Genomic DNA, 27,964 nt, shown 5'->3' with positions numbered 1-27,964 from the left:
TAAGCAGACTTGACAAAGTAATTGGGTAAATCCCATCAGCTTTCCTGTTTAATAAAAAGGAATCTTTACTATGGCAATTAAGCCTGATTTTTGTTTTTGTTTTTTTTTTTTTTACATCTGAAGACATATTTAGATGATTAAATCCTTCAACAGAATATATATGAGATATCACTATAGTTCAGAGTAAATTAATTTCAGTAATAAAGAGATTTTAGAGTTATACTCCCATAATTTGTCACCTTTATCATATTAAAAAATATTCTGAAACCCATTTTAAATTGGTGGCATCTAGCAAGGAAAAACTACCTCTTAGTTTTTTTTCCTCCCCAAATAATTTTGTATAAAATTAAAAATTTAATTTTAAAAAATTTAATTTAAATTTTTTAAAAATTAAAAATTTATTTTTTTCTCCAATTACAGTAAATTAAAAAAAATACGTGTAGCCATTCAAGATTGATTTTTTCTTACTACATGCTATGAGTGCTGCTTCTAAATGGCTAGATGTTAAGCAGAATGCATTTCTTCTTAGAATGTTGATAAATGGCAGACTGAGGCAAAGGCTGAGATTTCATGTGTAGTGTTAGCATTTGGGGGGTGGAACTTTAAGGGAGTGGAAGATAATCAAACCAAAGCTAATAGCAACAGACTCGAATTTCAGAGGGCCACTGGGACCTCTTGATCTCAGTCCCTTTCTCTCCTGTTTAATTTTCTCCTTTGAGCGGATCATCAGTCGTGAAAACTTTTTGTAACGAGTCATATCATTGTGTTAATTTATTTGGAAAGTGTTTAGAAACCACGTGTTTTATTTCCGCACAATTTTTAACATTCCATCATTTTTCTTTCTTTTTCTTAAAGTTAAAATAGAGTGGTGTGGGAATCATTAGGGGCCAAACATTTTCATCAGGCACATAAACAACACAAGATTCTATAGTAAATGCAGTTACTTCTCAGGAAGTTTCAACAAAACACATTTTCACTCTTTCAGAGCTAGGGAGAATAAATCTTGAGGTCTTTCAAGAAAGGAGCACTTTAGACCCTAGGAGGCTGACACTGGACTGGATTTCACACAAAAAGATCACAAAAGCTATCCTGCAGGCTCAGTAAATTCTGGAGGTCCTTGGAAGTTTTGACGTGCAACTCAGTATTGGAATCATTCCTCTTTGTCTCACTGTTTATCTCTTGACCTAGCAACTTGAATACAATAGGAGAGCAGAGAATAAGCTTTCAAGAAGCTACCTAGTTTTAATCAAAGAGAATAAAATTGAGGTCACATTATCATCTGACAGAAAGGTCAAATTGTTTGTGTCATTTTTTCTCATTATCTTAGGATTTTAGACTTATTTTTCTTCCTGACAAATATGCTTCTGCTATGTATTTTTATTGGTGGCTTGTTCTCTATTGGGATAATTCTGTAGGCTTTAGTATGCAAATTAATCTCCTTTAATATTTTTACCTGCTGGGATATGATTTAATTAGGGGCATGGTTATGCGGTAACTATAATATTAGGAAGTAAATATCGGCACACAAGTTATTGACAGTGTATATTCCTTTTTTTTTTCTTTTTTTTGGCTATACCTGTGGCATATGGAAGTTCCCAAGCCAGGGATAGAATTTGAGTTGCAGCTGCGACCTATATTACAGCGGTGGCAAGGCTGGATTCTTAACCCACTGTGCCACAGGGGGAACCCCACGGGTATATATTCTAATGGGACTAACAGTGGAGAAATGTTCCCTGAATGTATTCTCCCCAACATTCCTTTCTAGCTACATGAGAAAGAAAGCTCTATTGAGTTTCTACCATAGTCTGTATTGATCACGTTAATTCATAGGAACTAGTGCGAAACTCATAAAACACCATGACAGGCATTACAAATAGGAAGCCAGAAGGTTGCACAGTATTGTAATCCAAAGACTACCTGTTTCAAAAAAATGCGGTACTTAAAGAAAAAATTAGATTTTATACCTTTCAAACTCTTTGATTTGATGTTCTCTAGTTGTTGCTACAAAGAATCTGCATTTAACAGCCTTCCCAATGTGATTCTGATTTTCCTTAAGATTTAAAAGCTACTGGTATGTGTTAGGGATAGAGTTATCAAGTTTAATTGGAATTTCCATGAGCTGAAGAAGGAGTGGATCAGAGAGCAGCTAGCCTCAAAGTTCAGTAGCTTGTCCAGACATGTCCTTGAGTGGTAATTATGGATTTCCTTTGTGGTAGCAAAATGAAACTATGAGGCACTAGACCACTAAAGGACGTTGGTGACTATGCCCATGAGCTCTTCTCAGAAGTGCCTTTGAATCCTCTTTCTTCCAGGAATAAGTTGGTGGCAAGCAGTTTTTATTTTTATTTTTCATACTCTCTGCCATCATGTTCTACCCCAAGAGATTGGAACATAGTTCCCTGTGCTGTATAGTAGGACCCCATTGCTTATTCATTCTAAATGTAATACTTTGCATCTACTAACCACAAACTCCTGTCCTGCCCTCCCACTTGGCAACCACAAGTCGGTTCTCTATGTCCCTGATCTGTTTCTGTTTTGTAGATAGGTTCATTTGTGCCATACTTTAGATTCCACATATAGATATCATACGGTATTTGTTTTTCTCTTTCTGACTTAACTTATTATGAGAATCTCTAATTGCATCCATGTTGCTGTAAATGGCATTGGTTCATTCTTTTTTATGGTTGAGTAGTATTCCACCATATACATGCAACACATTTTCGTAATCCATTCATCTGTCAGTGGGCATTTAGGTTGTTTCCATGTCTTCACTACTGTGCATAATGCTGCAATGAACATAGGGGACATGTATCTTTTTGAATGAAAGTTTTATTTGGATATATTCCCAGGAGTGGGATTGCTGGATCATATGGAAGTTCTGTATATAGCTTTCTGAGGCACTTCTATACTGTCTGCCATGGTGGTTGTACCAATTTACATTCCACCAAGAGTGAAGGAGGGGGGTTCCCTTTCATAGCCCCCCAATGACTTCTGTTCTACTCAGAGTCAAATCTGAGTATTTATAATGTCTGTTAGGGCCCTTCTTTGTCCCTCTGCTCCTTTCCCTGTGTGGGCGGCCCCCTGATGCTCCCTCTCCTGTGACTTTGCTCCAGGCATCCTACCATCCTTGCAAGTCCTCAAACCTGACAAGTGTGCACCTTCCCCAGCTTCTCTCTGACTGCATTTCTGTCTGTCTAGAAAGCTCTTCCTCCAGGGAGACACATGACTCTCCCCTTCTCTCCTGCAGATGTTTTCTCAAAGGCCATTTAGAAGAACTCTATTTTGACCACACTCCTTTTAACAACCATCACTACTCCCTCAGTACTTTATTTCCTCCCCCACCCCCACCATGAATTATTCCCACCCATGGTAACTATGACCAACTGATGTGCTACCTATTATTTGTTTCTCTAGCTCATCTATCCCTTTCCTGGAATGTGAACCCCATGAGTTCACTGGACACCTTTGTCTCCAGATGAACCCCATGAACACCTTTGTCTCCACAGTGCTAGGACACAGCAGTACCCCCCGCCCCAATATTTGCTGAGTGAAAGGATGAAGGCATGGAATGTGCTTGGTAAGTCAGTTCTAGACACGTGAGATGGAACAGGAGTGGGAGCTGAAAATACATCAGCTTAGAGATGGAAAAGGCAGGGTGAAATAGAAGGAATAAAGAAGCTCAGCATGGAGGAAACAGAGAAAGCAGAGGGCTCTGCTATGTTTTTCCTCTATGATTCTACTACAGTGATTAAAAATGCAATTCTCTTGTCATATTTTAGACTTTGTGATGGGAGGTGGAAGAGGCCACAGAAGTACAAAATAACTAAATGATGGCTACACATCAGAATATTTTTCTTGTGTAGAAATTCTGCTTCATTGTGGTGAAGTTGTACATTCAATGGTTTCCTGGAATAATTTGATATTGCCATTTAATGGAGAATATTCTTTAGGGGATGAATCTTTTAGGTTTCCAAAATGGAAAATGTGGACTTTTAAAAACATTTATTTATGTATGTATCTTTTTTCTACTGTACAGCATGGTGACCCAGTTACATATACATGTATACATTCTTTTTTCTTACATTACGTGTTTCATCATAAGTGACTAGACAGAGTTCCCAGTGCTACACAGCAGGGTCCCATTGCTAATCCATCCCGAAGGCAATATTCTACATCTATTTACTCCAAGCTCCAGTCCCTCCCACTCCCTCCCCTTCCCCTTGGCAACCATAAGTCTATTCTCCAAGTCCATGATGTTCTTTTCTGTGGAAAGGTTCCTTTGTGCCATATATTAGATCCCAGATACAAGTGATATCATATGGTTTTTGTCTTTCTCTTTCTGATTTACTTCACTCAGGATGAGAGTCTCTAGTTCCATCCATGTTGCTGCAAATGGCATTATTTTGTTCTTTTTTAATGTCTGAGTAGTATTCCATTGTGTATATATACCACATCTTCCTGATCTAATCATCTATCAGTGGACATTTGGGCTGATTCCATGTCTTGGCTATTGTGAATAGTGCTGCAATGAACATGCAGGTGCATGTGTCTTTTTAAAGGAAAGTTTTGCATGGATATATGCCCAAGGGTGGGAGTTCTGGGTCATATGGTAGTTCTATGTATAGTTGTCTAAGGAACCTCCATGCTGTTCCTCATAGTGGTTGTACCAGCTTACATTCCCACCAACAGTGCAGGAGGGTTCCCTCTTCTCCACACCCCCTCCAGCACTTGTTATTTGTAGCCTTATTAATGATGGCCATTCTGACTGGTGTGAGGTGGTATCTCATGGTAGTTTTGATTTGCATTTCTCTAATAATCAGTGATGCTGAACATTGTTTCAAGTGCTTGTTGGCCATCTGTATATCTTCCTTGGAGAAATGTCTATTCAGGTCCTTTGCCCATTTTGCCATTGGGCTGTTGGCTTTTTTGCTGTTGAGTTGTATAAGTTGCTTGTATATTTTAGAGATTAGGCCCTTGTCAGTTGCATCATTTGAAACTATTTTCTCCCATTCTGTAAGTTCTCTTGTTGGTTTCTCTTTGGTTTCCTTTGCTGTGCAAAAGCTTGTCAGTTTGATGAGGTCCCACTGGTTTCTTTTTGCTTTTATTTCTGTTGCTCTGGGAGACTGACCTGAGAAAACATTTGTAAGGCTGATGTCAGAGACTGTTTTGCCTGTGTTCTCTTCCAGGAGTTTGATGGTGTCTTGTCTTATATGTAAGTCTTTCAGCCATTTTGAGTTTATTTTTGTGCATGGTGTGAGGGTGTGTTCTAGTTTCATTGATTTGCATGCAGCTGTCCAGGCATCCCAGCAATTGTTGCTGAAAGGACTGTCTTTTTCCCATTTTATGTTCTTGCCTCCTTTGTCCAAGATTAATTGACCATAGGTGTCTGGGTTTCCTTCTGGGTTCTCTATTCTGTTCCATTGGTCTGTCTGTCTGTTTTGGTACCGGAACCACACTGTCTTGATGACTGTGGCTTTGCAATATTGCCTGAAGTCTGGGAGAGTTAGGCCTCCTGCTTGGTTTTTGTTCCTCAGGATTGCTTTGGCAATTCTGGGTCTGTTGTGGTTCCATATAAATTTTTGGATTTTTTGTTCTAGTTCTGTGAAAAATGTCACAGGTAATTCAATAGGGATTGTGCTGACTCTGTATATTGCTTAGGGTAGTATGGCCATTTTCACAATATTAATTTTTCCAACCCAGGAGCATAGCATATCTTTCCATTTCTTTACATCGCCTTTAATTCAACAAGCACATGAAAAAATGCTCAACATCCCTGATTATTAGAGAAATGCAAATCAAAACTACCATGAGATACCACCTCACACCAGTCAGAATGGCCATCATTAATAAGGCTACAAATAACAAGTGCTGGAGGGGGTGTGGAGAAGAGGGAACCCTCCTGCACTGTTGGTGGGAATGTAAGCTGGTACAACCACTATGAGGAACAGCATGGAGGTTCCTTAGACAACTATACATAGAACTACCATATGACCCAGAACTCCCACCCTTGGGCATATATCCATGCAAAACTTTCCTTTAAAAAGACACATGCACCTGCATGTTCATTGCAGCACTATTCACAATAGCCAAGACATGGAATCAGCCCAAATGTCCACTGATAGATGATTAGATCAGGAAGATGTGGTATATATACACAATGGAATACTACTCAGACATTAAAAAAGAACAAAATAATGCCATTTGCAGCAACATGGATGGAACTAGAGACTCTCATCCTGAGTGAAGTAAATCAGAAAGAGAAAGACAAAAACCATATGATATCACTTGTATCTGGGATCTAATATATGGCACAAAGGAACCTTTCCACAGAAAAGAACATCGTGGACTTGGAGAATAGTGGTTGCCAAGGGGAAGGGGAGGGAGTGGGATGGATTGGGAGCTTGGGGTGAATGGATGCAAACTATTGCCTTTGGAATGGATTATCAAAGAGATCCTGCTGTGTTCTGTCTAATCACTTCTGAGATCACTTCTGAGATCCTGCTGAGAACTATGTCTAATCACTTATGATGGAGCATGATAGTGGGAGAAAAAAAGAATGTATACATGTATGTGTAACTGGCTCACTATGCTGTACAATAGGAAAAAAATAATATTGGGGAAATAACAATAAAAAAAGAAGAAGAACCCAAAATGTTTTGTCCAAGCAATCAGTAGAATAGACTCCCCCCCCCAACGCTTTGAGATAAGAAAGGACCATGGAAATAGTGGCATAAGTGAAGAAATGAATAGTTTGATTAGTTGTGTCTTGAAAATGTCTCCTATTTAGGTTTATGAAGGCATTAGAATTTTAAAGAAAGTCAAGCTGGAGCCTTGCATCTGAGTCATCAGCACACAGAGGTAGACAAGACATGGAAACAACCTAAATATCCATTGATAGATGAATGGATAGAGAGGATGTTGTACATATACACAATGGAATATTACTCAGATATAAAAAAGAATGAAATAATGCCATTTTAAGCAATATAGATGAACCTAGAAATTATCACACTAAGTGACATAACCCAGACAAAAACAAATATTACATGAGATCACTAATATGTGTAATCTAATAAAAAGTGATACAAAGGAACTTATTCACAAAATGGAAACAGACTCAGAGCTTTTGAAACCAAATTTATAGTTACTAAAAGAGAAATGTTGGAGGGTGAGGGACAAATTAGTGAGTTGGGAGTAATACATACATACATTACTACCTATAAAATAGACAGGTAACAAGGACCTACTGTATAGCACAGGGTCACCTACTCAATACTCTGTAATAACCTATATGGGGAAAGAATCTGAAAAGGAATGGATACGTGTGTGTGTGTGTGTGTGTGTGTGTGTGTGTGTATGTGTATGAATCACCTTAAATATGAATCACTTTGCTGTACACCTGAAACTAATACATTGTTAGTCAACTATATTCCAAGAAAATTGAAAATACGTAAAATTTTATGAGGAATATATGAAGGTATGAGATTGGATAAGATCACAAAAAGAAGTGTGGCTGTACAGAGGAAAACAAAATGTAACTCTGGACTGCATGGACTTTTTATTCATGTACATGTTCCCAAGCATAAGCTCCAAAGATATGACTTTCTTATGGATTCAAATACTCTATTCTTGTAGACTTGAGATCAATAAAATTAAAGCTGGCATTATCCTTTCCTGAAGGTTGTATATTCCTCATATGTGTTTAAAACATATGTGGTTAAAATGTCTAAGTTCTAGGGATATCTATTTATAGAAGATTTTTTCACAAGTTAATGTTTGATTGTGATAATGTCAGACAAACAAAGAATGATAAACAGGGAAAAGAGAGAATTATAAAGTGCCAAATCCTATAATTACCTCCACTAATCATTCCTTTATTGATGATTAACCCAAAATATTTCTTCGTTTTCTTCATCCACACAACCAAAAATTTCCTTTCATTTAAATGCCTTCTTTAGGCATTCCCGTCATGGCTCAGTGGTTAATGAACCTGACTAGCATACATGAGGATATGGGTTAGATCCTGGTCTCACTCAGTGGGTTAAGGATCCGGTGTTGCCCTGAGCTGTAGTGTACATGGTCTCAGACGTGGGTCCAATTCTGGGTTGCTGGGCCTAAGGTATAGGCTGGCAGCAACAGTACCAATTCAGCCCCCATCCTGGGAACCTCCATAAGCTATGGATGCAGCCCTAAAAAGACCAAAAAAAAAAAAGGAAAAAAGAAAATACCTTCTTTACTTCTAAACAATTTGAATAAATCTACTTACAAACACTGTAGGTGGATGTGGGTATGTGTTTAATAATTTCTATTTTTAATGGGAACAACACAAACACTCTTTTTATTTGTTCAAAAGCATTGATTTGTAGAAACAAAACTATTACCAAACACATATAATACATAGGACACCTAGAATGGTTCTTTAGGTTTATGAGCGAGAAGGAAGGAGGGAAGTAGAGAGGGAGGGAGAGATAGAGTCAGAGACTTTATAAATAACATTAAAGCAATTTTAGGCCTATTATATAACACTAGAATTTAACCAATATACAATTCAGTATTATTATTTTGTATCTTTTTACATATTATGTTACATGCTATATATGGCATATATATGTTGTAGTAGTATTTGTATATTGAGGGAGTGGCATATGGAAGTTTGAAGGCTAGGAGTTGAATCAGAGCTGCAGCTTCCAGCTGCAATGCAGCCACTGCAATGCAGGATCTGAGTTGCATCTACAACCTACACCACAACTCACAGCAACGCCAGATCCCTAACCCACTGAGTGAGGCTAGGTATCGAACCTGCACCCTCATGGATAATAGTCAGGTTCATTACCACTGAGCCACAACAGGAATTCCCAGTATATGTATTTTTTTAAGCATACATTGTGACATATTTCAAGTAGGCACCATACACAAAAACTTTTAACAGAACTTTTTTTTCTAGCTCTAATCTGTCTCATGAGCAATATTTCAGCATTCTTGAATATCTGGATAATTAGATACAAAAGCATTTTTTAATTCTTTTCATTATAGTTGATTTACAATGTTCTGTCAATTTCTGCTGTACAGCAGAGTGACTCAGTTATACATATACACACATTCTTTTTCTTACATTGTCTTCCATCATGCTCTACCACAAGTGATTAGATATAGTTCCCTGTGCTGTACAGCAGGACCTAATTGCTTATTCACTGCAAATTCAATAATTTGCATCTACTAACCTCAAACTCTCAGTCCATCCCACTCTCTACCCTACCCCTTGGCAACCACAAGTCTGTTCTCCATGTCCATGAGTTTGTCTCTTTTCTATAGATAGGTTCATTTGTGCCATATATTAGATTCCACATATAAGTGCTGTCATAGTATCTGTCTTTCTATTTCTGACTTACTTGACTTAGTATGAGAATCTCTAGCTTCATCCATGTAATGATGAAAATGTCATTATTTTGTTCTTTTTATTGCTGAATAGTATTCTACTGTGTATATGAACCACATCTTCTTAATCCATTCAGCTGTCAATGGACATTTAGATTGCTTCCATGTCTTGGCTATTGTGAATAGTGTTGGGTATATATATTTTTTCAATTAAAGTTTTGTCCAGATATATGCCCAGGAGTGGAATTGCTGAATCATATGGTAGTTCTATATTTAGTTTTCTGAGGTTCCTCCATACCGTTTTCCATGGTGGCTGTACCAATTTACATTCCCATCAACAGTGTAAAAGGGTTCCCTTTTCTCCACACACTCTCCAGCATTTATTTTCAGACTTATTAATGAGGGCCATTCTGACTGGTATGAAGTAGTACCTCACTATAGTTCCAGTTTGCATTTCTCTAATAATTAGTGATGTTGAAAATTTTTTCATGTGCCTATTGGCCATTCATGTCTTCTTTGGAGAAATGTCTATTTAGGTTTTCTGATAAAAGTACTAGGAAGTAAACATAGAATATGTTGATAGTAAATCCCATGTCACAGGCCATAAACCCAGCTTTATTCACTGTAAGCAATGGTCATTTATATTCCATCATCCCCAGGATACTTTAAATGATCTGCCAACACCACTGTTATGAAGGATGCCTGTGGACCACTTGACATCAGAATTCACTGCAGCTGTCAGGGCACAATAGAAGGGGCGGCAAAACCTGCTGAAACTCTTCATATAATAAGACCAAAAATAGTGTACATTGTTGGCAGGTTAGAGAAGGAAATCCTATATTCAAGGGACAAATACGGAGTGAGTTAGCTGTCTTGTGATGTATGGGCTAAACTAGTAAAGAGTCCACTGTGCTCCAAAAAAAATTATTTTGGCATCCTAAATAATAGAGACATATCTCCTCATGTCTATTCATTGACTTTACACTAGGGTTTAAGTTCACAGGTGAGAGAGGTCTATTGTTTCTGTAACATCACCACAAACCCACCCTAAGTTATTCTGAAACTCTCTCCCCCCCCCCCCCCCCACACACAGACCTGCAAACTCACACAGCAGCATTTTACAATAAAGGACAGGGCAACACAGTAGTGTTAAGAAATCACTTCAAAAAATTCTCTCAAGTGTGTTTCATTCAGCAAATGCAGTGGTCAGTAAGACAATTGCTTAAAGGTAATAATATTTATTCTTGTATCTATTTAGGACTGCTTGGGTTTACCATTAAGTTTCCTTTGGTCCTTTTAAAGGGATCTAATGTTCCAAAAAACAAAACAGAACATGCTTGGCTCACCTGTACTTCCATGGTAATGACTCTTGTCAAGACCTACCTTCTCCGTGACCAGTAGTCCAAGTTTACCTTTCTTTTCCTGCTGTGGTCAAGGAACTGGCTGAAAGACAAGGAAAGCAGTTGATATTTGAAAATCCTATTTCACTGGTGGAAAGCAGACCACAGTCATGAAGAATATCGCACCCTAGGCAGGAAGAAGGAACAAAGTGTGAAAACACAAGGAAAAAACACACCACAAACATCTTCTAAGAAACATGTTAGTTGTGCTAATTTTATGCCAAAAGCCTTCAAAACCCAAAATATTATGATTTTAAGAAATACCTAGAATTTTAAAAAATTTAGTTGTCCTTGAGAATATACAGAGATGCAAACTTTCCATCGACACACTGTAATTGGGACATGTTTAATGAAAATCCATTCTTTCCAACCTATTTTAATCTGTACAAACATAAAGAAGTGAAAAACTTCAGAAGTGTCTCCCATCATTCCAGACATTTTTCACTGATAAAAAATCAAAGAGGACAGCTTCCAAGTTTGTGGAAATTGGCTAAGACTCTGCGACTGGTGATTGTCGGCCAGTTTTCACTCTCTCCCTGGAGTTGTGAGTCTGGGTTTTGCATAGTGAAGCCTTTGAAGTCCTCAGGAGGTGGACCCAACAGAAGGAATTGTGTCTTGTGAGGCTGGTCTTTGCTTTTTCACCTTGCCCCCACATTTTGTAAATGTTTAGTGTTGAACTAACATATATTCATGCTGCATCTTCTGCTTTTCTTCATAGAATTACAAAAGGTTGCATTGAAGTGGTATGATCCAGAGGAAATATTAACCTGTATACTTCCAGAAACAAAAATAATGATTCAACAAAAATGAAAAACATGCATTATGCCTTAAGCAAATTGTGTATATTTATATATGCACTATAAGTGCCTTGTAGAACTAGAAAGGATATGTAAAAATATACATACATGTATAAACTTTAGATGAATGATTCAGAAAAGAATTCTAATTAATTCATAAATTGCTTTACCTCCCTTTGTCTCTGTTTGCCTCCCCACATGCTCATTCTCTCTCTGTTTCTCGCTTTATCTCTCTCTGTCTCTGTGTCTGTCTCCTTCTGCCTTTCTCTGTCTCTCTCTGGTAGTTATAAGACTTTAAGAAGCTGAATCATTTGGCCTCAAATTTTCCACATTAGTGTCTGGTCTAAAATGGAATTTCTTTTGAAAGCTTAAGTAAAATCTGTCTGGCTATTTGTGAGTTATGGAAACACAGAAGAAATATGCTTCTCCAGTTATAAAAAATGCTATTAAGATTTTTCTTTTCACTCATGTCAATTACTTGGGGCCAAAGCCATAAACGTCAGACTTGGAAAGATTTGAATCACTTTGAGAAAAGAAAACGTAGCTGAATTCAATGAAACACTAAGTATTTTTTATTCATTAATGTACAGAATATCAAGTAAAGTGATTTGAGAATACCTACTAAAATATTCTGTCTACCTGTCTAAAATAGTCACGGAATTCACTTCTTAGGGTAGTTACAATGCTTGTCTGAATGCATGAGTACCCTCTTTCTGTCTCTCTCTCTCCCCTTGCCCTAAAGTCTAGGGAAATTAAGTTTAAAAATTGCAATAGTAAAGGTAAGATTATTAAGAATTTAAAAATCAGGTAATTATTAAACAAATAATCCGTGAATAAAATTAAATATAAGTGAATGTTGCATGTGTGGCTAAAATATCTTTAGCAAAGCACTAGGATTATGTTTGGACTACAGATCAAGTTTCCTGTGTCCTAATTACCTGTTGCCCTGTACTGACTCTCACTCCAAATTGTCCAGCCCTGCTCTCCCCTAGTTCACTCCTGGTCCCTTATCCAGGCAGTTAACCAATTCTTCTTCCTCTCCAAAGATTGAGTTCAAGAAACTCTAAGCATCACAGTTTATAAGCATCATCTACTTTATTACTCTAGATGATGCAAGAAATAGCAGTTTTCCCATAATTTTCAAAAGGAAGTGCAGTCACATGCAGTTGCCTGCCATTTCATATATGAATGAGAAGGTCTACACAGTTTTCTACCCCCAGTTCCCTTTTTTTTTTTTTTTTGTCTTTTTGCCATTTCTTGGGCCGCTCCCACGTCATATGGAGGTTCCCAGGCTAGGGGTTGAATCGGAGCTGTAGCTGCCAGCCTACGGCCAGAGCCACAGCAACTCGGGGTCCGAGCCGCATCTGCAACCTACACCACAGCTCACAGCAATGCCAGATCCTTAACCCACTGAGCAAGGGCAGGGACCGAACCCGCAACCTCATGGTTCCTAGTCGGATTCGTTAACCACTGCACCACAATGGGAACTCCCAGTTCCCATTTTTAATAATGTGACACTAGCTTTGAATTTATCATCACTCTCCTTCATTCTTTTGCATCCTTAACTATCAGTCACTTCTCTACATTTCATAACATATTTGAAACAAGACAAAGTTTGTTGTATTTTTTTCTCCACTGTGTTTTCCTAACACCTTAAGCCGCATCATCGTTTGAGTAAATGACCATCTCAATACCCTGGTCCTCCATTCCAACACCTTCATAAGACTTTATTTCCATGTTTTCACCATGACTCTGCCTTTGACCCACACTACACTGTCACAGACCAAGATCTTCTCAGTTTTATCCACCTTCTCACAGTTGTCTCCACCCCAACTCCTTGATACAGGTTTCCTTCTCCTGTCTCCATTTTCTCCACCTTAGTTTCTAAACACAACTTAATCTACAATATTTAATGTATATAGTTTTCCAGGTTATGACTTCATATAGCTACTTTTAAATCTTGGTCTAAAAACTAAAAATTCTATCTACTGACTTACTGCTATGAAAAATAACAATCAGAAATATTTCTTCCCCAGCCCACTCCTCTTTGTTACTAATATTATGATTATTATTATGATAATTATGATGATGGCAATGATGATGGTGATATGATGGTGACATGATAGGGTGATGATGGAGGTGGGGATGATGATGGTGGTGATAATTATGATAGGGATGATGGGGATGGTGTGATGGTGGTGGTAATGGTGATAGTGATGGTGATGCTAATGATGGGGATGATGATGAGGATGATAGGGATGGTGGTGATGATGATGAAAATGATGGGGACAGGGATGGTGATGTTGAGGGTATGATGGTGATGGTGATCGTGATGATGGTGATGGTGATGATGGTGATGATTTATGATTTTTCTCTTTTATTAAATTTTATGTGCAACACTTGAATCTCCATATATAAAGCAGCATTAATGAGTGTTTCTTAAACCCTTATTAAGTAAGAAGAGGAATATGAAATTATTACTTCTGGAAAGTGAAAAAGGATACAAAATTGCTCTTTTTCTATATCTCTCTGTACTGTCTGAACCACTTGTCCTTGGTCCTTGAGTTGTTTGTGAAATAAAATGGAGATTTGATTAAGATACCTATTCATTTATTTTTTAATGTTATTTCCCCAATACTATTTTTTTTCTACTGTACAACATGGTCACCCAGTTACGCATACATGTATACATTCTTTTTTCTCCCATTATTATGCTCTATCATAAGTGACTATACATGGTTCCCAGTGCTACAAAGCAGGATCTCATTGCTAATCCATTCCAAAGGCAATAGTTTGCATCTATTAACCCCAAGCTCCCAATCCATCCTGCTCCCTGCCCCTCCCCTTTGGCAACCACAGGTCTATTCTCTAAGTCCATGATTTTCTTTCCTGTGGAAAGGTTCATTTGTGCCCCATATTAGATTCCAGATACAAGTGATATCGTATGGTTTTTGTCTTTCTCTTTCCAATTTACTTCAGTCAGAATGAGAGTCTCTAGTTCCATCCATGTTGCTTCAAATGGCATTATTTTGTTCTTTTTTATGCCTGAGTAGTATTCCATTGTGTGATGACTGTAATTTTCTCAAAAAATTAGCTTTTCTTTCTTCCTGTTGTACTGTAATTCATATAAACTTTTTCCCCCAACCTGCCCCCAAACCTCAGCACCTAGTCTGTTTTCCCGATTTACAATGTCATTATCTACTAGTCTTAGAGCTCTTTCCGGATTCCAACTGACTTTCCCAAAACTGTGCCCTCACACCATGGATGGGCTATACTCACCAGACACATGAATCTCACAACTGCAAACCCCACCATCCACAAATTACTTATCAGGCATATGGGACATCATTGCGTCCCATATGCAATTCTTGATTTTTTTTCTCACAAGTTTTTCATAAAGAAAATCAGGTTTGCCATATCCTTGTGTTAACATGCATTGAACAAAACTTCACCTTCCCCAAAGCCAGATTTCCATTCCCTTTACTTTCACACTATCCCTGCAAGCATATTCTCCCCCACAGACACCAGCTCAGCAGCAACAGCTATACAGGTGAGGTCCCAGCAGGTTCAGGGACAAGCTGAAAAAAATTAGGATTTAATGTTCAATTTAGCTGATCCCACCAGATCCCCTTGGCTAGACTGTAACTAGCTCCAAGTCAAAGAGAATTTTTGTTTGTTTCATGAAGTGATTACCTAAACTGAAGGAAAGGAGCCAGAAAGCATTTTTACAAATAATAATATGACGGAACTCAAGAGTTTTCAGTACGTTTTCTTTTAGCAACTCTCCCCAGGTTCATATATAAATTTACACATTTATTTTTTCCCTTAATTCAACCAGTTCATCAGAGTTCTCATTCTAGGGAATATATTTCCTTTTTTTATTTTAGTAAGGCGCACTATTGCTGTTTGTGAAAATCTGAAAATAGTGTATATATCTAGATAGATATATAGGTAGATAGGTAATCTGACCCTGTTTTCTTATTTTTTTTAATTGGAGTATAGCTGATTTACAATGTTGTACCAATTTCTGCTGTACAGCAAATTGACTCAGACAAATATATATATATATATTCCCTTTCTTATATTATCTTCCAAGAGATCTAATTGCTTATCCATTCTAAATGTTTGCATCTACCAACCCCAAACTCCCTGTCCATCCCACTCTCCCCGACCTTGGCAACTCCAAGTCTGTTCTCTATGTCCCTGAGTCTGTGTCATTTTCAGTTTTACGGCCATGTTTAAAGAAATATAATTTTTGCTTTCACCAAGTGTGTTTTTCAGCATGAGCTCTCCATTTCGTATTGGGGATGACAGTGGCTATACCAGGGTCCACGATTCCCAGGCAGGACACTGAATTCTGGTCACCAATCCAGACAGAATGTACTCATTACATAGTCCAGGCAGCCACCCCTCCACCCAGAAGGAATCTCCTCCATGGACTGCTTGAAAGAAACAACCAAAGAAAGAATCTCACAGCCTAAGCAAGAAAATGTAATATTTTAAACCATTTCAAAACTGTTTGCAGACCTTAAGTACAAAATCAGAAGAAAGTGCAGTCTCTAGATTTGGACAGAAGAAAAATGCAAATTAAGAAAGCCATGTTCAAAACCTAAAGTCAACAGAAGGAAGGAAATCATAAAGATCAAAGAGGAAATCAATAAAATAGAGATTCAAAAAACAATAGACGAAATCAATCAAACCAAGAGCTGGTTCTTTGAAAAGGTAAACAAAATAGACAAACCTCTGACTAGACTCACCAAGAAGAGGAGAGAAAAAACCCAAATAAAATAAGAAATGAAAAAGGAGAAATCATAACATATACTACAGAAATACAAAAAAAAAAAACATAAGAGAATACTATCAACAATTATATGCCAATAAATTCGAAAACCTTGAAGAAATGGACATCTTTCTAGAGACCTATATCCTACAAAAACTGAATCAAGAAGAACTAGATAAACTGAACAGACCAATCACTAGAAATGAAATTGAATATGTCATAAAAACATTCCCTACAAATAAAAGTCCAGGACCAGATGGCTTCACAGGAGAATTCTACCAAAGATACAAAGAGGAACTTATACCCATCCTCCTTAAACTTTTCAAAAGACTGAAGAAGAAGGAACACTCCCAAAGACATTCTATGATGCCACCATCACCCTAATTCAAAACCAGACAAAGATACCACCAAAAAAATAAAACCATTGACCAATATCTTTGATGAATTTAGATGCAAAAATTCTCAACAAAATTTTAGCTAACCAAATCCAACAATATATCATACACCATGACCAGGTGGGATTCATCCCAGGTTCACAAGGATGGTGCAACATAAGCAAATCAATCAATGTCATACACCGCATTAACAAAGGAAAAGTCAAAAACCATATGATCATTTCAATAGATGCAGAAAAAGCATTTGATAAAGTCCAACATCCCTTCATCATAAAAACTCTTACCAAAGTTGGTATAGAGGGAACATTCCATAACATAATCAATGCCATTTATGACAAACCCACAGCAAATATAATACTCAATGGAAAAGAGCTGAAAGCCTTCCCACTAAAATCTGGAACAAGACAAGGATGCCCACTCTCACCACTGCTCTTCAACATAGTTCTGGAAGTCCTAGCCACAGCAATCAGACAATCAAAAGAAATAAAAGGCATCCAAATAAGAAGAGAAGAGGTAAAACTGTCACTGCATGCAGATGACATGATACTATATATAGAAAACCCTAAGGACTCAACCCAAAAACTACTTGAATTGATCAACAAATTCAGCAAAGTAGTAGGATATAAGATTAATATTCAGAAATCTGTCACATTTCTGTATGCTAATAATGAAATATTAGAAAATGAATATGAAAATATAATACCTTTCAAAATGGCACCCCCAAAAAATCAAATACCTGGGAATACACCCAACCACGGAGGTAAAAGATTTGTATGCTGAGAACTATAAAACATTAATCAAGGAAATTAAAGGCGATGTAAAGAAATGGAAAGATATGCTATGCTCCTGGGTTGGAAAAATTAATATTGTGAAAATGGCCATACTACCCTAAGCAATCTACAGAGTCAGCACAATCCCTATTGAATTACCTGTGACATTTTTCACAGAACTAGAACAAAAAATCCAAAAATTTATATGGAACCACAACAGACCCAGAATTGCCAAAGCAATCCTGAGGAACAAAAACCAAGCAGGAGGCCTAACTCTCCCAGACTTCAGGCAATATTGCAAAGCCACAGTCATCAAGACAGTGTGGTTCCGGTACCAAAACAGACAGACAGACCAATGGAACAGAATAGAGAACCCAGAAGGAAACCCAGACACCTACGGTCAATTAATCTTGGACAAAGGAGGCAAGAACATAAAATGGGAAAAAGACAGTCCTTTCAGCAACAATTGCTGGGATGCCTGGACAGCTGCACGCAAATCAATGAAACTAGAACACACCCTCACACCATGCACAAAAATAAATGCAAAATGGCTGAAAGACTTACATATAAGACAAGACACCATCAAACTCCTGGAAGAGAACACAGGCAAAACAGTCTCTGACATCAGCCTTACAAATGTTTTCTCAGGTCAGTCTCCCAGAGCAACAGAAATAAAAGCAAAAAGAAACCAGTGGGACCTCATCAAACTGACAAGCTTTTGCACAGCAAAGGAAACCAAAGAGAAACCAACAAGAGAACTTACAGAATGGGAGAAAATAGTTTCAAATGATGCAACTGACAAGGGCCTAATCTCTAAAATATACAAGCAACTTATACAACTCAACAGCAAAAAAGCCAACAGCCCAATGGCAAAATGGGCAAAGGACCTGAATAGACATTTCTCCAAGGAAGATATACAGATGGCCAACAAGCACTTGAAAAATATTCTTTATTCTTTTTATAAATCTCATTTTTTCCATTCAATCCACCAACAAACCATGCTGGCTCTTCCATGAAAATATACCCTGAGACAAATTACTTCTCAGCTCTTGCCTCCTTCTCCTGTTATCTCTCCTCAGTAGTATTTCAATGATTTCCTAATGAATGTTTGCCTTTCACAGCAGTCAGATTTTTAGAAAAGTTTGCATTTTTTTTTTCTTTTTTAGGGCTGCACTGTGACATATGGAATTTCCCACACTAGGGGCCAAATTGGAACCGCAGCTGCCATCCTACACCACAGCCCAGCAACAGGAGATGTAAGCCACCCCTGCAACCCATGCAACAGCTCACAGCAATGTCTGATCCTCAAGCCACTGAGTGAGGATAGGGATTGAACCCGTGTCCTCATGGATAATAATTGGGTTAATTATCACCGAGCCAGAATGGAACACTGAAAAATTTGCATTTTACAACTTGAGCCAGCTTTTGTCACTTAGCTTAAAACCTTACAGCTTCCTGTTGCACCTTGGATAAAAGCTAGAGTTTTCACTAGGACCCCCAGGTGCTACGTGATGCCCTTTTCCATTACTTGTCTTTCCTCAAATATGCTGGACATGTTTCTGCTTCAGAGTTTTTTTTTTTTAACCTGTTCTCCTTCTGCCTGAAATTCTGTCTTCTAGTCATGAATACACTGACCAACTCATCCCTTTGGTTTTGTCTCACTTCTGTATCTAAATCCTCCCACCTCCATCATCATAATCTATACTATTACTTGACTTTAGTCTCTCCTAGACATCTTTTTACCACTATCTTGTATAATAGTCTGTATTTCTTCACAAAAATGAAAGTACCATGAGGCTGGATTTGTTTTATTCTCCAATATAACTTCAGAGTCTAGAAGGGTGTGTGGCTTACAGTAGGTATTCAATAAACTGTGTGCTAAATTTAATTAAATATATTGTTTTCATGTCATTTGCAAAGTCTTATTGAATACTGCATGGACTCAAAAGATTGCTGTGAGAACAAGGGGAAATAGTGTTCTCAGCTTCTCTTTTACCATAGAACAAATGTAACAGGGATCAAGATGGCAGAGGAGTAAGACGTACTTCTCACCTTCTCCCACAAACACATCAAATGACCCATCTACATGTAGAACGATATGCACAGAATAGCTACTGAACACAGGAAGAATACCTTAAACTTCCAAAAAGGGCAAGAAACCCTCCATGTACCTGGATAGAACAAAGGGAAAAAGAGAGTGAGAGAGAAAAGGAATCAGGATGGGAGTAGCACTCCTGAGAGGGAGCGGTGAAAGAAAAAGGAACCCACATGATGGCAGGGAGATCAACCTAGATGGGGCGGGGGGGTGGACCTTGAAGTCATGGAGAAAAGCACAGTGGCTTGACTGAGGAGGGCAAAGCAGAGTGAGAGGCTTGCAGACCATCAGTACCACCTCCCAGGACACTGCAGCCTGAGATACTGGGGTGAGGGCTGGGTGCTGAGACTCAGGCTCCAGAGACTAAGAAAAATATCAGCAAAATGAAGAAACCCAGGGACCATTCCCAGGTAAAAGAACAGAAGAATCCCCTTGAAGGATCAAACAATGAAACATACCTCTGCAGTCTAACTGACACCAAGTTCAAAAAGGAGGTAGTGAAAAGAATGAAGGAATTAAAAAGAAAACCCAAGAAACAATATAACATATGTAGTATTTTCCCATATGGAGAACATAATGATATTAATTCAGTCGACACTGTTCTTGCTGGCAAAGGAATGCGTTCTGTGCAGAATGAAGAGGCAACGTGACCTCTAAAAAATCCTTCTCCTTTCTCCCACAGATGAAAATTGTGAGCATATTTGAGAATATGCTCAATTGAATTAAAATCTTCAGTGGAAAATTGAGATAAAGTGCTTTAAAATACTGAGAAGTCAGGATATTCTTCTACATATTTTTGGATTTGTTTCCAATCTATGTAAGATAGTTTGATTATAATCATTTATCAAATACATTCTTTTAAACTCGGATCCCAAAGAAACACCTACCCATAGGAATGAGAAAGAGGAATAAACATTTCAGAATATTATAAGAGCAAAAATAAAGGTCTTATACTTTTTTATATTTGATTGTCAAAATATATGGATTTGTCCCTCATTTCTCTGCAATAGTAACTTCTGAGAAAAATTCAGGAATAGAATAACTCTGAGGTGTGAGGTCACAATAACCTAATTTATTACAGAAGTGGGCAATCCAGCAGAAGACATTTTTTTGACATTCCAATTTCTTTTTCTAGGGTGAGAAAGACATTTCCCTTTTCAGACACCTTTGTATGTATGCTGTGGGATGTTTTGGATTTCTTTGCAGATGACGTAACTATGGATAGGCAAGTTACCCACCACTGCATCCAGCATATAAATTGTGGTTGGGCGATTTACTATCCATATGTAACAATCTGCCACATATACATGGTGTTAAATGTCCCAGACTTCTCTGATATTCCATGTAGGATATGCTGTACTACATGTAGAAAGTAGCAGAGTTAAGAGATTTTAGTAACATATAGAAACGATCCTAATGACTTCCAGGAGAGAGGACATAGTCTGGAAGTGATTGAAAATGTGTGAAGGAGCCTAAGGACCTGGATCCTGGGGCCTGGCTGCCTTTTTGCCTAAGGGTGTGCATGGGCTGCCTCATTATTAAAATGAGGACAATAATCATTGTCTTGCTTTAGTCCAGGTTTTAGTGAATACTAAAGGGCATAATTAGGAGTTTCCACTGTGGCACAGTGGGTTAAAGGTCTGGCTTTGCTGCAGCTGTGGTGTGGGTTGCAACTCAGATTCCACCCCTGACTCGGGAACTTCCATATGCCATGGGTAAGGCCATAAATTAATTTTTAAAAAAGGTATAATTACACAGTTGATATATACTAACAAGTGTTTGTACATTTTTACACAGTTAAAATAAGAGTTCACAAAAGACAGTATGGAAGCAGGATCAAGGAAACAGCAAACTTCCAGTTAAATTATAAAGCTAACACATAACTGATCAAATTAGATGCATGCCAAAGGCAACATAGACATGAACTATTTCTAGTGCTAGAAGCAAGGTGAGCCTGCCCAGTTGAGCTCATTTCAAGTGGGTCAAGAGAAGTTCCTTTCAGAATGTTTAAAGAGAACGTCTTCTATTCAAGAAGGCTGGTGTCTTAGGCTGTTTTTCAAAAGCAAATCTTTAAATGAGGCTTCATGAGCTTGTTACCTACTAGGACATATTCCCCAACACAGGTTAAGGGAGCAGGTAAGATGCAAGGGAACGAGATGTGGCTAATGTATGCTGCCAACTCAAGTCCTCTAGTCACAGGGGTAACTGAGGCTGAATCCCTCAGCAGAAATTTGAGAATTTGTGGGTCACACTTGGAAATAAGGTGGGGGGGAGTAAGAGAGCAGTTTGTCGGAGTAACTCAAGAGCCTGTCCCAAGGAGACACACTGATCCACAATTCTGATGAATTGAACTCAGACCATTTGTGATTTTGTAGCATGGTTATAGAGGTGAATGGGCATTTTTTTTTTTCTTTCCACAATTGCACCTGCAGTATCTGGAAGTTCCCAGGCTAGAGGCTGAATCAGAGCTGCAGCTGCTGGCCTACATCACAGACACAGCAATACCAGATCTGAGGTGCATCTGCAAACTATGCTGCAGCTTTTGGCAATGCCAGATCCTCAACCCACTGAGCGAGGACAGAGATTGAACCCGCGTACTCATGGACACTATGTTGGGTTCTTAACATACTGAGCCACAATGGGAATTCTGACTTTTTTTTTTTAAGGGCAGTGATCTTGGCATACTGAAGTTCTGAGGTCAGGGATTGAATCTGAGATGGAGCTTCGAATAACCCCACAGCTGTAGCAATGCTGGATCCATTAACCCACTGCCCCGGGCCAGGATGGAATCTGTGCCTCCACAGCAACCCAAGTCACTGCAGGTGGATTCTTAACCCACTGCACCACAGCGGGAACTCCTAAATGGACATTTTTGAATAGTCATCCATTTAGCCCTCCATTCACTCATCAGAATATGCATAGATATCTACTATGTGCTATTCTTATTCTGAGGGAGGCAGTAAATAGAACCTAGAAGAGATGAACATGAGGTGGGGAGGATGGAATTAGAGGTGGTTTTACAACAAAACAAGGTTGCGTGTTATGGTGCCCCCAGGACTTTACCTGGTTCCTGTCACCTATTACTGAAGAGATAGCAAAGCAGAGAATAAGTTTTAAGTGCTCTCTTGGTTTCAAATTCTGGCTCCATCATCTATCACTATGTGACTCTGGGCAAATTCCCCAATCTGTGTGCACCCATTGTGTTCTCATTGTGCTAGGGAGATGACACCCTCCTCATTTGCTTTTGTGAAGACTGAGTGAGCCAACATATTAAAAAACAACCAAAACGAAAACTTAGAAGACTGTTAGTAAGTTTATACTTATGTCTATTGAATATTCAACATCTATGAATAATCTTCACTTTTCTCATTATGCTGTTACCAAGAATCCTGAATATACTGAGGCTTTTCATTTGGATCTGCGTAGAGGAAACAGGACTGGTGAAAGGATACAAAAGACTTATATCCTGGTTGTATTTCCTGTTGTCAATCGAACTTGGTTTTATAGACCCATAGAAAAATACCTTAAAATATGTTGTTTAACATCTTTACTGCAATCTAAAACAAAGTAGGGTTTGGCCTTGGAGAACACCTTTTCTCATATTGTTAGTACTAGAAAGGCCTTCCCTGCTAGGGATGTGAGTATTAAGCAGTGCCCAGGTGGGGTGCATGCTTGGGAGGGTGGTAGGGGGCAGAGCTCAAATTTAAATGCTTAAACAAGGCTGGGAGTCAGATTCCTCTAGGTGGGAGGGAAAGGAGGTGGTGGTTTATTCCCGAGCCCTATTCAGCCCATTGGTGTAGGAGGGTTTCCTGCCTGGACCTAAGGGGATGACTGAACACACACCGCTGGGCAGAGGAGATCAACAGCAGTTTATGAGTCACAGGTACCCACAGGACAGGGAGGAGGACCTGGAACACCATGCAGAGAGAGCTGGGCTGCACCCAGGAACCAGTGAAGGAGCAGAGGCAGGCTTTGTAGCATCAGGAGTGTGGGAGCCCCTGGTTCTAGGAGAGGATGCGATTAGCTGTTTGAGCATTACTGTAGGCTGGCTGGAGCTGAAACCTGCTGCCCAAGGAGTAGCAGGAAGGCATCTGTTCCCTTTGACAAGGAAGGTGTTTGGTGGAGCCTTATTAGGAGGAAGCAAGCAGGGAGGGGAATTGCTGTGAGGCCCTTCTAAGCCCTCCGGATTCCTAGTCTTCAAGGCAGGACACAGTCCTGATCCTTTCTTGTGGGCCTTAGGCCACAGAGAGGAGGAGGCCTAGGGGAGAGGGGACTCCTAGGCCAGCCATGATAAAGAGAAACTTGGGAGACTTTGCATGTGTGCTGGAGGTGTTTTGCACCAATGATTTCAGGAGTGCAAAGTCAAGTCCTCTCCTCCATTTCCTCTGAAAGCCCCAAGGACACCTACTTCAGCAATAGGACTGCTTGCAAGTAGATTCTTAAAGTGACAGCAAAGCGGTGCTGAGAAGCTCCAGGTTTGGCGGGAGGTTAGGATGGAGGCTGCCTGTGGGGATCATGGGCCTGGGTCACATGGATCAGTGATTAATGGGCTCGCTTTTCTGAGTCCATTGTCTGGCTTTCCAATTTTGCCAGGACCCCAAAGCTCAGAACCTGGTTTGAGTAAATGCTGGTCAGCTGACCTTCTCAGCTGCACCCTCTACCAGGCCCTGTACTTTCTGTATCTGACATAGAGTCGTTCTTTTTTATTTTGAATTTAGTTTATTGAAGTCTAATTGATTTATAATATAGTATTAGTTTCTGGTGTAGAGCAAAGCGGTTCATTCACACATGTGTATACATATAAACATTCTTTTTTCATATTCTATTCCGCTATGGTTTATTGCAGGATATTGTGTATAGTTCCCTGTGCTGAACAGTAGGACGTTGTTGTTTACCTATTTTATATATAGTAATTTGTATCTGCTAATCTCAAATTCCTAATTTATTCTTCCCCCACCCTCTTTCTCCTTTGGTAACCATAAATTTGTTTTCTATGTCTGTGAGTCTGTTTCTGTTTCAGAGATAAGTTCTTTTGTATGATAGTTTAGCTTCCACATATAAGTGATATCATGTGGTATTTGTCTTTGTCTTATTTACTTCACTTAGTATGATGATTTCTAGGTCCATCCATGTTGTTGTGAACAGCATTATTTCGTTTTTTCTTATGGCTGAGTAATCTGTGTGTGTGTGTGTGTGTGTGTGTGTGTGTGTAGTGTGTGTAGTGCGTGTATGTACATCTTCATCTATTCAACTGACATATGATCATTGCTTATTAAGTTTACTCATACTGAAATATCTTCCCTACCTTTTTTCTCTGGTATGTTTTGCCGGATCCATTTTTTTTCATCTCTTTTTTTGGTAACTTCTTTACAGATTTCATAGCAGGAAACAAATCTTTTAGAAGATGAACTACCCAACTTTTCCTTTACGTATTTTCACAGAATTTTCTTTGAGTGAGGTTTTATTCTTAAGCAGATTTTTACCTTTCAAATATATCTTTGGCCTTATGTTGGAAAATTGTCTTAAAAGAATGTTACCATTCCTAAGAAGTGCATCTGTAACTGCTTTGAAGTAAACAAAAAAGAAAATGCAGGGCATTTCAATAGTCTCTTGAAAAATATTCAGAGAGGTAAAAGTGAGTGCACAGATCTAAGGTTAGGTTAATAATTTTATGCATATTCTCACAATTACTCCAAAAATCCTGGAAAACTTCTGGTGTCTTTAGGCTGTAGACAGTACTTTCAAAACATGTTGAGTAGTTGATGAATATGGAGGAAGAGATGGAAAAAGAAGCAGAAATTCTAGAAGTTCCCATTGTGGCTCAGCGGTGATGAGCTTGACTAATATCCATGAAGATCCTGCTCAGATCCTGCTTTGCTGTGGCTGTGCCACAGGCTGGCAGCTCTAGCTCTGATTCTACCCCTACCCTGGGAACTTCCATATGCCATGGGTGCAGCCCTAAAAGAAAAAAAAAAAACAGAAATTCTAAAGCACAGATGTCAGAGAAAATTTAGGGTAGAATCCCAGAAAAATGTGGCTTTCTGGTTATCTCCTTTTACCTTTGAAGGTAAAGGCATTCTTTACATTTTCTGCCTAATTGCCAGTAAGACTTTTTTCAGTTTATTTGGCTCATCAATCTTGTGTAAACTTCTCAGACCCAATAAGTGGTGGCCTCTGTGGGGTATAGCTGACTCATAGTATACTTGAGAAACCTGTTAATCTTAGCCTTGAACTTTACTGACCTATTCTCCAATTCTTGGCAGTAGATGTGGTATTTGCTGTTTTGAGATCTCATCCTCATGTCCATCTCTCTGGGGTATCTGTACCTCATTTTGCCTTGATGGGTGACTCTTCCCCATTCTTACCTAATGTGCTGCATCCTTTCTGGTGCTTACGCTATGAGTCATTTATGTTTGTGTGAGCCCCTTGAATGTAAGCTTATTTATACTCCCCTAGAGGTAAACCAACTCTTTTTGTCCCATTTGTACATTTAACATTAAGCATCTGGGAGGAAGGAGTTGAAGCAAATGGTCTTTCTCTTTCTGACTTGCTTTCACTTAATGTGAAAATCTCTGGTTGTTGCTGCAAATGGCATTACTGTGTTCTTTTTTTATGGCTGAGATGCAAACTATTACATTGAGAATGCTTAAGGAATGGGGTCTTACTGTATAGCACAGGGAACTATATCCAGTCTCTTGGGGATAGACTATGATTTAAGATAATGTGTATATATAGTTATAAGTCAATGATAATAAAACATTTTTTTTAAAAAAAGAATGGAAAAGCCATGAGGTCCTACTGTCCAGCACAGGGAACTACACATCTAGTCTCTTGGGATAAACCATGGTCGAAGGTAATATGAGAAAAAGAATATATATATATATATATATATATATATATATATATATATATGACTAGGTCACTATGTTGTACAGCAGAAATTGACTCAATACTGTAAATCAACTATACCCTAATAAAAATAAATTAAAAAAAAGCAGATGATCTGAGATCCTCTCACTTCCTTTCATGGAGAGTAGAAGTGATTGAGGGAGAAAGAAATGAAGGTAGGTGACATGCTTTTATCTCTGGTAAACCCAACCTCTGGGAAATAGGCTAATGTTCTTTGCTTGGAATGAAAGCCCTTAACTCTGAGTTGCCATTAGTAGAACAACCCTAGCAAAGGATTTCCTAGAAAAATAGAACCCAGGACCATAAGACATGATCTTCTAAGTAATGTAGGCAATGTCACTCCCTGGGGTTAGTTCATCTTTTAAATGTTCCGGCTGTATAAGGAACCTCAAGAAACTCAGAGAATTCATCTATTCTGAGCCAGAATCTAAGGAGTTGCCTGGATGTCTCTCTGTTTCGTCTGAGCCTTGTGTTTGCTTACATCCTTGGAATTACTTAGTAAAGCTTGATACCAGATAAAATCTCTGATTCCTGTGAGTCTGATTTGACAAGTAGTTTCTGTAAGTTCAATGATCTACACTGTTAAAGGAAGGCTATATTAGTAGAGATGCCAGCAAACATGGTGTGCAAGGAAGTATGGATCTCTCTCAGAGTCTTGTGTGAGAGCTGGAACATGTTTCCTTCATGTCTCTTAAAAGCCTGGCTGATTAATATGTATGGCTTCTGTATCTACTGAATGTATAATGTAAAATAGTTTGTTGAAATGTGACTGTTCCAGCCTTATTGTTGAATGAGATCACCAACAAGACCATCATGGTGAGTGTCACTACATTCCAAAACGATGTGATGGACCATCCAGGCAAGACTTGAAAAAGAATGAAGGAACCAGGCTTGGGACCTCTGTTCACTGATACAGAGGATGTCAAGTCGGAGCTGAGAGGCTGAGGCTGTTGGAAATCAAGTCTTTCTTTGGAGAATATTGGGTGCTGTGAATTCGCAAGGGGAAGGAAATATGTACTCTTCATCTCTGCCTAATTGGGAAGGGCTTCACGGAGATGAGTCCGGATGTGGGAACCAACTGCACAGGACTGAAGCTGCCGAGGACTGAGAGAGAAGTTGGCTGAGTGGTCAGAAGTCACACTTCCATTCACACCAGAAGTCACACTTCCATTCACACTGGTGTGTTAGACTGGGTATAGCCTGGGTGGAAAGAGAGCTTGCTTCCTGCCATTTGCACCTTCCTAAGGATTAACTGGAGTGATGAGGTCAGTTGGTATATGTACCTCTGGATTGAGGGGAGAGAAGCATATCTAGCAATTCAGAGGGAACTTCATTACTTGTGTCGTAGTAGAAATGGCCTTCAAATGTTGGATAGGGAGTGACCTTTGGAAGAACACACAATATTACACACACTTGCAAGGGTGAGGCAAAATCAAGTAACAA

The sequence above is a fragment of the Phacochoerus africanus genome, chromosome 10, assembly GCF_016906955.1.
Source record: "Phacochoerus africanus isolate WHEZ1 chromosome 10, ROS_Pafr_v1, whole genome shotgun sequence".
In the NCBI taxonomy this organism is placed as follows: Eukaryota; Metazoa; Chordata; class Mammalia; order Artiodactyla; family Suidae; genus Phacochoerus; species Phacochoerus africanus.
The sequence above is the reverse complement of the archived record's forward strand: the minus strand, read 5'-3'. Positions refer to the sequence as shown.